Source organism: Anolis sagrei, chromosome 1 (genome assembly GCF_037176765.1).
Source record: "Anolis sagrei isolate rAnoSag1 chromosome 1, rAnoSag1.mat, whole genome shotgun sequence".
NCBI lineage: Eukaryota > Metazoa > Chordata > Lepidosauria > Squamata > Dactyloidae > Anolis > Anolis sagrei.
Genome location: NC_090021.1, coordinates 76,109,032 through 76,117,800, shown reverse-complemented (window position 1 = coordinate 76,117,800; position 8,769 = coordinate 76,109,032). Strand labels below are relative to the sequence as shown.

At 43.5% G+C, this 8,769-nt stretch overlaps 1 protein-coding gene across 1 annotated transcript in view; it reads left to right on the top strand.

Moving 5' to 3' along the window:
* Positions 1 to 7,198: 7,198 nt before the first annotated feature.
* Positions 7,199 to 8,769, top strand: part of UTRN (utrophin) — a 406,557-nt gene continuing 404,986 nt past the window's right edge. The window contains exon 1 of the mRNA XM_060753499.2: positions 7,199 to 7,781. The gene's annotated coding sequence lies outside the window, so the exon portion shown is untranslated. The remainder of the gene's footprint in view (positions 7,782 to 8,769) is intronic.

The following is an 8,769-nucleotide window of genomic DNA, read 5'->3' as shown; positions in this document are numbered from 1 at the left end:
GCATCTCTTCCTATGAACCGACCAGGACACTAAGATCGTCTGGGGAGGCCCTGCTCTCGGTCCTGCCTGCATCGCAGGCGCGCCTGGCGGGGACGAGAGACAGGGCCTTCTCAGTGGTGGCCCCTCGGCTGTGGAATGCCCTACCTGCAGACATCAGATCGGCCCCCTCGCTGTTGGCGTTTCGGAGGAAGGTGAAGACCTGGCTATTCGAACAAGCGTTTGACTAAACAGTGAAATTGAACATAGGAATACAGAACAATGGATAATGAGAGTGGATTCTGATTTTATTGTTGAGGCGTTATGATTGTTATACTGTTGTTAATGGTTGATGTTATAATCTGTCTTAATTGCATTATACTGTTTTGTGATATTTTGCATTGTTGTGTAAACCGCTTTGAGTTGCCTAAGGGCTGAGAAAAGCGGTATAGAAATAAAGTAATAAATAATAAATAAATAAATATTTAAGAAATCCAAAAATGTTAAAGCTACAAATGTGGAGGTCCAAATGTAATATTACTTCTGAATAATATGTTTTATACAATGTGTTGCTATCTTTGCAAAAAAGAGAGAGAGAGAGAGAGAGAGAGAGAGAGAGAGACATATCATTGCAACATCTTTTCCATTTCAAGCCGTAAGGGTTGGCAGCTAAGGGGCAAATGTAAATTGCTTGTATTGGCTACCCATTCACCCCCCCCCCCCCAATACCCCTTTGCTTTTCTCACTGCAGAGCTTCAAATATATGGTTATAGAAATGTATGTGGAATACATTTTGGTTAGCAAAAGAAATCAGCACAGAAGAAGTATTTTTGAGGTTAAAAAAGAGAAAGATAAAATTAAAACAGATGTGTTTTAAAATAAGCAAGCAACAAAACCTAAGCTGTTTTAGCTTTGTTTTATGTTTGAATGTGAAGTCCAGTTTTATTTACTTTCTTATATTTGTAAGTGCAAATTTGCCAGGCAAAGTAATCTCTGGACCAAAATATTTTATTATGTTTAGCCATGTAATGTTGCTAAACATACAGTATACATTGTTAATAAAATGTCAATTCACATTGTTACAAACATAATAAGAAGTTTGCATCCCATTTAAAAACATTCAGATTTGAAATACATTGTAACTTTCAAAACTTCCTCCAGAATGAGCCCTTTCAGATCATTGGGGCCCCTTCTACAGTCATATAATCCAGATTGTCAAAGCAGATAATCCATATTATCTGCTTTGAACTGGATTATATGAGTCTACACTGACATAGAATCCAGTTCAAAGTAGATAATGTGGATTTTATATAGCAGTGTACAGGGGACCTACATTCGCTATAGAACCATTTTCAATACAAAGCCCCTTACAGGGATGTGAGGACAACTGTTATTCAAACAAGCAAATAGCAAATGCTGGGATCTCCATTTTAAAGACTTTCAAGGGCTAGAGAGTAAATATCTAGGAACCACTTCCTCTGCTGCCTTCTCCTCCTCTGAATGGAAAGCAGTTAAATGTTAATGATCTCCCTATTTAGGGTTGGATTAAATTTCTCATTTGTGTGTGTTAAAACTAGGTTGAAGGCCAAGCATGGGTACTACCTGCTGTACAGATATTGAATATCCATTTATACAGTTATGAAGGAAATAGATAAGATCTTCATGCGTGATGATATATTGAATGCCAAAGTCAAGATTGTTCATGCAATGATCTTTCCAGTTTCTATGTATGATTGTGAAAGCTTGACAGTGAAGGAAGCTGACAGGAAAAGAATCAACTCATTTGAAATGAGTTCACTGAGGAAACTTCTGCACACGCAAAGTACTGCCCAAGGGACAAATACGTGGTTCTGAGAGCAATTCAAGACTAGACATTCACTAGAATCCAACATTTCTGAGCTTTTGTACTTTGATGAGATGAAATGGCTCATTAGAAAGTAAAATTTGCTTATTTTATTTGTTGTTTGTTGTTCATTCGTTCAGTCATTTTTCGACTCTTCATGACCTATTTGACCAGTCCACGCCAGAGCTCCCTGTAGGCTGTCACCACACCCAGCTCCTTCAAGGTCAAGCCAGTCACTTCAAGGATGCCATCCATCCATCTTGCCCTTGATCGGCCCCTCTTCCTTTTTCTTCCATTTCCCCCAGCATAATTGTCTTCTCTAAGCTTTCCTTTCTTCTCATGATGTGGCCAAAGTACTTCGTCTTGGCCTCTACAATCCTTCCCTCCAATGAGCAGTTGGGCTTTATTTCCTGAAGTATGGAGTATTATTTACTTATTTACTCTATTTCTATCCCGCCTTTCTCTACCCCAGAGGGGACTCAAGGCAGTTTTACATATGGCAACTATTCAATGCCTTTGGACAACAAACAGAATATGCTTAAGTTAAAAATTAAAATTAAAATTAAACGCACATTAAAAAATATAAAACATTGCATTCATTATTAAAATCATGCCATCCTCAGTGTAATATGGGCCATTTTAAAGACCAATTGCACATATTTCGAGACTATTATTTGCACTATAGATTAATCTCCAAAGGCTTGACCCCAGAGCCAGGTTTCCACTTTCCTTCTGAAGGTCAGGAGGCAGGGAGCTGCTCTAATAGTGCTAAATAACCTAAAAGTGGCAGATCTGGCCTGATCTCGGAAGCTAAGCAGGGCCAGTTCTGGTTAATACTTATGGTTAGTACTGGTCAGTACTTATATGGGAGCCTGGCAATGAATACTAGGTGCTGTTGGTTATATTTCAAGGGCTGGGACTGGCCAAACCATCTATAAGTATCCCTTGCCTAAGAAATCCCTATGAAATCCATGGGGTAGCCATAGGTTAACAGGCAACTTTAAAACACATAAACACATAAGGAATGAAGTAGTAGAGTAAGAAAAGAGGAAAACAACCTTGAAGGAGGATAGACTCAATAAAGAAATCCATGGCCCTAAATTGCAAGACTCAAGCGGGGTTATTAACCGGGTTCTCATTTGTAGGATCACCATACACCTAATCATACTTCATGGTAGTTAACAACAATTAATACATTTATTCTGTGCTGGCTGATCTTCACCCATCTATTCAAAGATTTCTTAGGAAGTCTTGAATCAGTCTGCAAGAGCACAAAACACTTCGTATTCAGAAGATCCAAGGTTCAGTGTCTGGTAGAACTGGGAAAAGTACCTGGAGAACTGCTTAGACTCCGTGCACAGGCCATACCAAACTAGATGGATGAATGGTGATTTATATAAACTGCCGTGTAGCTTCCTATATTCCTAAGCATAAGCTGAGGAGTTTTCTATTAGGGTATCTTTTAAATTTAACAGTTCAGTAAAAAATCATCCTCCCACTTCCAATTAATGATTGTTTAAGGGATTAATGCTTCTGTTTGTAAACTACTCTCTCAATATGAATGAAACAGTACTGTATTACCTTTCTGTTTAGTTCTGTATTTTATTTTAATTTTAAATAAGGATAGATTGCTATTGTCTAAAATAGTGTGCAAAGAGAAAATAGGCAGGAATAATTAGGTCCATTGTTCATATACTGTCTATAAACATTTTTTAATTTTAAAAAAATATTTCATTGTGACGTGTTTGAATTACATTTGAAAAACACAGTAAGTCTTCCACATTTACAGGTTTGACTTTTGAGGATTTTTTTTTATTTGCAAAGTTGATTATATTCATCTTAGATCCCTTCCAGACAGGCCCTATATCCCAGGATCTCATCCCAGTTTTTCTGCTTTAAATTGGATTATATGAGTCCGCATTACCAGATAATCTGGAATAAACAGAAAACCTGAGATCAGATCCTGGGATATAGGGCCTGACTGGAAGGACCCTTAGAAATCGTGGGCAGTGCATCTAATATAATACTGTCTTGCCACTGTCACAGGCACGATTGGCGGGGACAAGAGAGAGGGCCTTCCCAGAGATTGCCCCTTGGCTATGGCACTCCCTTCCTGGTGAGATTAGATCTTCAGAAGGATGGTAAAAACTTGGCTGTGGGACCAAGCTTTTGGTACAGTGCAATAGGAAACCTTACCATGCCGACTAGATTCAATATGGGTGATTGAGACGGTTTTATACCGTGGATTTTAATGCCAGATAAATTATTTTAATGCTTATGTATGAGTATAATTTATTTATGTTCTGGCATTGGGCGGAATATAAATGTTTTAAATAAATAAATAAATACTGTACAATATTTGTGCTTATAATACAGCATTCATACAGGGCTTATATTTGTGCTTATACAGTGACACGCACGTATAGCATACACAGTAATATAATATGTATCATATGAAGTGGGTATTTTGGGTATTGGGTTTTGGGATACATATACATGAATGTTTGAGTTCCACTTTTCAACCATTTCCATTTTTTGATGGCACTCTGACACTTAAACCGTCTAATAAACCGAAGATGCTTCTAGTGCAATAAATTGCATTTTATTGTACTTCTAGTACCTCTCCTCTTGCACCACCAGCATTCTGCTTCTAGTACAAGGTTTGTAACCTGGCTTCTGTGTGTTGTGGGATTTCAGCTATTGCAAGGACCAAAGATTTGGCATGTGAAGTTTCCAAAGGATTGAATGAGACACAGATGGATGAAGGCAAAGATCAGAGGCTTAATTCTCCTTGGCCAAAGAGGATGTCAGTAGAGTCAGCAGCACCCCAAAAAGTGACATAAGTGCAACTGCAAACATATAGAATTTTTTATAACACTTTGACAGCTATTCAAAACAGAGACTCTAGCATGCTGGCTGTTGATTGATGCAAAATGCTGCCAGCTAAATCCACCTCCTGATAGGTCCAAGAGCTCCATCCATTATCATAGCTGATTGGCTTCAGATGTGGGAAATGTAATAAACTATCATTGGGGTTTTTTGAAGGTTTGAGCCTGTTTATTGATCTCAGGGCAAAGGTGCAAGTAGAAAGGAATGTGGCTGGGCTAGAGATGATAGGCTGAAATGGTTCTGTTTCTACCAGGAAAATGGGTGGCAGCCAGGTACACAAAGTAGTGTCCAGGCTATTGGCACAGAAGTCTTGAGACCCCAGGGAAGGGGTCCATTCCAGGGACTGGGATGAGGAAACATTCCTAGGAACAAAATCAGACAATGTCTAGAAAAGCCCTATGGCTTATCCTAAGCCTGTTCTGTGTCCTGTCTCTCTCAGGGCATTGTGAAAGGATTATGATAACGAAATGTTTGGACATTCGCGGAGGTGTGTGTGGTGTGCACATAGTGCTTAAGCAACATTTAGGTGAGTTCATTGAAGGGTTGCCTGAAACTAGGGAAAGGGTCACCACAGACACCCTGTTGGTTCCTATGGAGACATGGATTCTTGGTTTCGTCTTTTGAGGTCTGGTTTTTGATAACATGTGCACAGAGGTGGCACATGTTATCACTTTCTGCATTTCTACCCTCTACTTGCAGGTAGAAATGCAGAATCACTGCACAACTGAAAAAAAAAGCAAATTAAAAACACACTTTAAAAAACCTGACAGAACACTTCTCTGGAAATCTTTATATGCTACAGTATAGCAGAAGTTGGCTACAGAATTGCACTGGAGGACCTAGATATTTCTAGAACAAATGTTTCAATCAAATCCATAATGATCAAATCTGTAAACATTAAAACCAATAACACATGGAGAGCCAGTTGTGATTTGCATGCATAACATGCCTGAAAAACAGACCTGTTCATTGATTTCCATTCTAAAACCCTTCTTGAAGCCCACTCAACTCTCAACACCAGCTGGAATGGGACTCACTTTGGGGTCAGGACCCAAAACTTAAGAAGCAGTGTTCCAGAGCCTCAAGACTCTGAGCCACATTAGGTCAAGGTTGGTTCCTCTTTTGTACATATCCGCATCCCATCCACACCTGATGAAAAATTAGATGTGGTGTGATGTAGTAGCCTGAGTGCTCTCCATGCAATTTTTCAATTCTGCCACAAAGCTCATGAGGTGGTTTGGGTCACAGGGATCATCTACAGCAGGCATGGGGAAACTTTGGCCCTCCGGGTGTTTTGGACTTCAACTTGGCTAATAGGAATTGTGGGACTTGAAGTCCAAAACACCCGGAGGGCCAAAGTTTGCCCCTTCCTGATCTACAGTATTAATGCAGTTTGACAACCACTTTAACTGCCAGGGTTCAATGCTGTGCAATACCGGGAGTTGTAGTTTTACAAGCTTTTCACTGTCTCTGCCACCAAAGCCTCACCAGACTCCAAATTCCAGGACTCCATAGCCTTGAGCCATGGCAGTTCAATCTGTGTTGTCAAAGGCTTTCATGGCTGGAGTCACTGGGTTGTTGTGAATCTTCCAGACTGTATGGCCATATACCAGAAGCATTCTCTCCTGACGTTTCACCGACATCTATGGCAGGCATCCTCAGAGGTTGTGAGGTTTGTTGGAAACAAAGCAAGTGGGGTTTATATATCTGTGAAGTGTCCAGGGTGGGAGAAAGAACTCTTGTCTGCTCAAGGCAAGTGTGAATATTGCAATAGATCACCTTGATTATCACTGAATGGCCTTGCAGCTTCAAGACTTGGCTGCTTCCTGTCTGTTTTCTGAGTGTTGTTCTTTATTTAGTGTCCTGATTTTAGAGTTTGTAAATACTAGTAGCCATATTTTGTTCATTTTCCTGTTTTTTTCCCCTTTCTGTTGAAATTGTCCACGTTTGTGGATGAAAATGAATAAAATCCGGCTACCAGTATTTAAATGAGCTTTCACCCACTCTGGACATTCCAGAGATATATAAACCTCACTTGCCTAGTTTCCAAAAGACCTCACCACCTCTGAGGATGCCTGTCATAGATGTGGGCGAAACGTCAGGAGAGAATGCTTCTGGGACATGGCCATACAGCTTGGAAAACTCAACAGCAACCCAGTTCAAACTGTATTACTTCTTTTCTGCCTCTCCGACGGGGAGGAGGCGGGACGGACAGCCTTCAGCTGGGAGGAAAAGAAAATTACAAAAACAAAAAAAAAGAAAAAGAAAAACCTAGTGTCTGGGGCTGATTGACAGGCCGGCAGGTCACGTGACACTCTCTGCCACGCCGCGAACCTCCTTGGAGGGAGGGGACGAAGGGATGAGTTCGGTGAGCGCGCGCGCGCGGATGCTCGTGCACGCGGCTCCGGGAGCAAACTTCCCAGCGCAGCAGAAAGTTTGCTGAGAAGGCGGGAACGCGCCTCAAGGGGAGGAGGAAGGAGAGGAGGGGGGCGGGTGTGGGCGCGCGCAACCACCTGGGTGCCTTGTCAGCGCCGCCTTCTCCTTTGGCTTTGCGGGACAGAAGAGGCAGAGCCTGGGCCAAAGAGTCGCCAAAGCTGGCTGGCCCGGAGCCCCTTCCTCCCCTCCCTTCCTAACAAACAAAGGCAGACTCCAGAGGAGGAGGAGGAGGAGGAGGAGGAGGAAGAGGCGCGCCGGGTGCAGGAGCCGCCTCGGTCCGTCTGTCCGTCCCCTTGCTTGCTTGCTGCGAAGTTGAGCCCTTGCGGGAGGGAAAGAAGGAGGGAGGGAGGGAGGGAGGAAAGGAGGCGCTTCTTCCTCCTCCCCTTCCTCCTCCTCCTCCTCCTCCTCCTCCCACAGGGCTCCAGAAAGTGAGAGGAGAGGCGCTTAGGCTGCGCAACTCCACCAAGGAACGAAAGTCAGCGGATTGGGAGGAAACTTTGCCTTCTTCCTCCAGGAACTTTTTGGAAGAGGCTTTGGCGCTGAGTTTGGAGGAAGAGAGAGAGAAATAGGTGGACTCTCCGCACCGCATGGGACCCTGCGGGAGGTGAAGCCTCTGGCGGGGTTGGTGTGCAGGCAGGTAAGCTGGGCGATGATTGACAGGCGGGTGGGGTGGGGTGGGGTGGGAGGGGAGGGGAGGGGAGGGGGGCAGGAGGGCCGACAGGGGAGGAGAAAAGGACCTCATCCCTCCCTCCATAGCCTCCCCCCTCCCTTCACCATAGACCTATCTGGCCGACCCTCAATGGGAGAGGCTTAGGTTGCATCCACATTGTGGAATGAATGCACTTTGGCACCACTTGGACTGCCAGGGCTCCATGCTGTGGGATCCTAGAGTTTGCAGTTTGAGGAGGCCCCAGCACTCTTTGGCAGAGAAGGAGAAAGACCATGTAAAACTTCATCTCCGCAGCACAGAGCCATCTTTGATGTGGGGACAGTTAGTCCAAAATTTCCTTGTCTGATAAAACAGAATAGGCCACCCTCAATTTTTTTCCATGTCAGGAGTGACTTGAGAAACTGCAAGTCGCTTCTGATGTGAGAGAATTGGCTGTCTGCAAGGAAGTTGCCCAGGGGACATTGGATGTTTTACAATCCTGTGGGAGCCATCTCTCTTGGTCTGCATGAGGAGCTGGAGCTGACAGACAGGAGCTCAACCCGGTCCCCAGATTTGAACTGCCGACATTTCGATCAGCAGCCCTGCTGGCTGTCCATCCAACAGCATTCACTTTCACCAAGGATTAGGAAAGTCAACAGATAAGTGATAATGTTTGAGTGGGAGCTCACCCCATTTTGTTTGGAAGAGGTCTTGACTTGTGCCTTCAAGGCCCCCAATTGGCTTGTATCCCCCCAAAACCCCACACACAGATGGCCTTCCATTGCTCCTGTTTGCCTTCAAGTCCTTCCCCACTAAGGGTGACCCTTGAGACAAGCAACGGTTACTGTTTTTCCTTCAGGGATATTCAAACCCTGGTCCCCAAAGTTCTAGTCCAGCATTGAAACCACAGAGTGCATCTATGCCAGGGATAGGCCAGCTTGGGCCCTCCAGGTGTTCAACCCCCGCCATTCCTAAC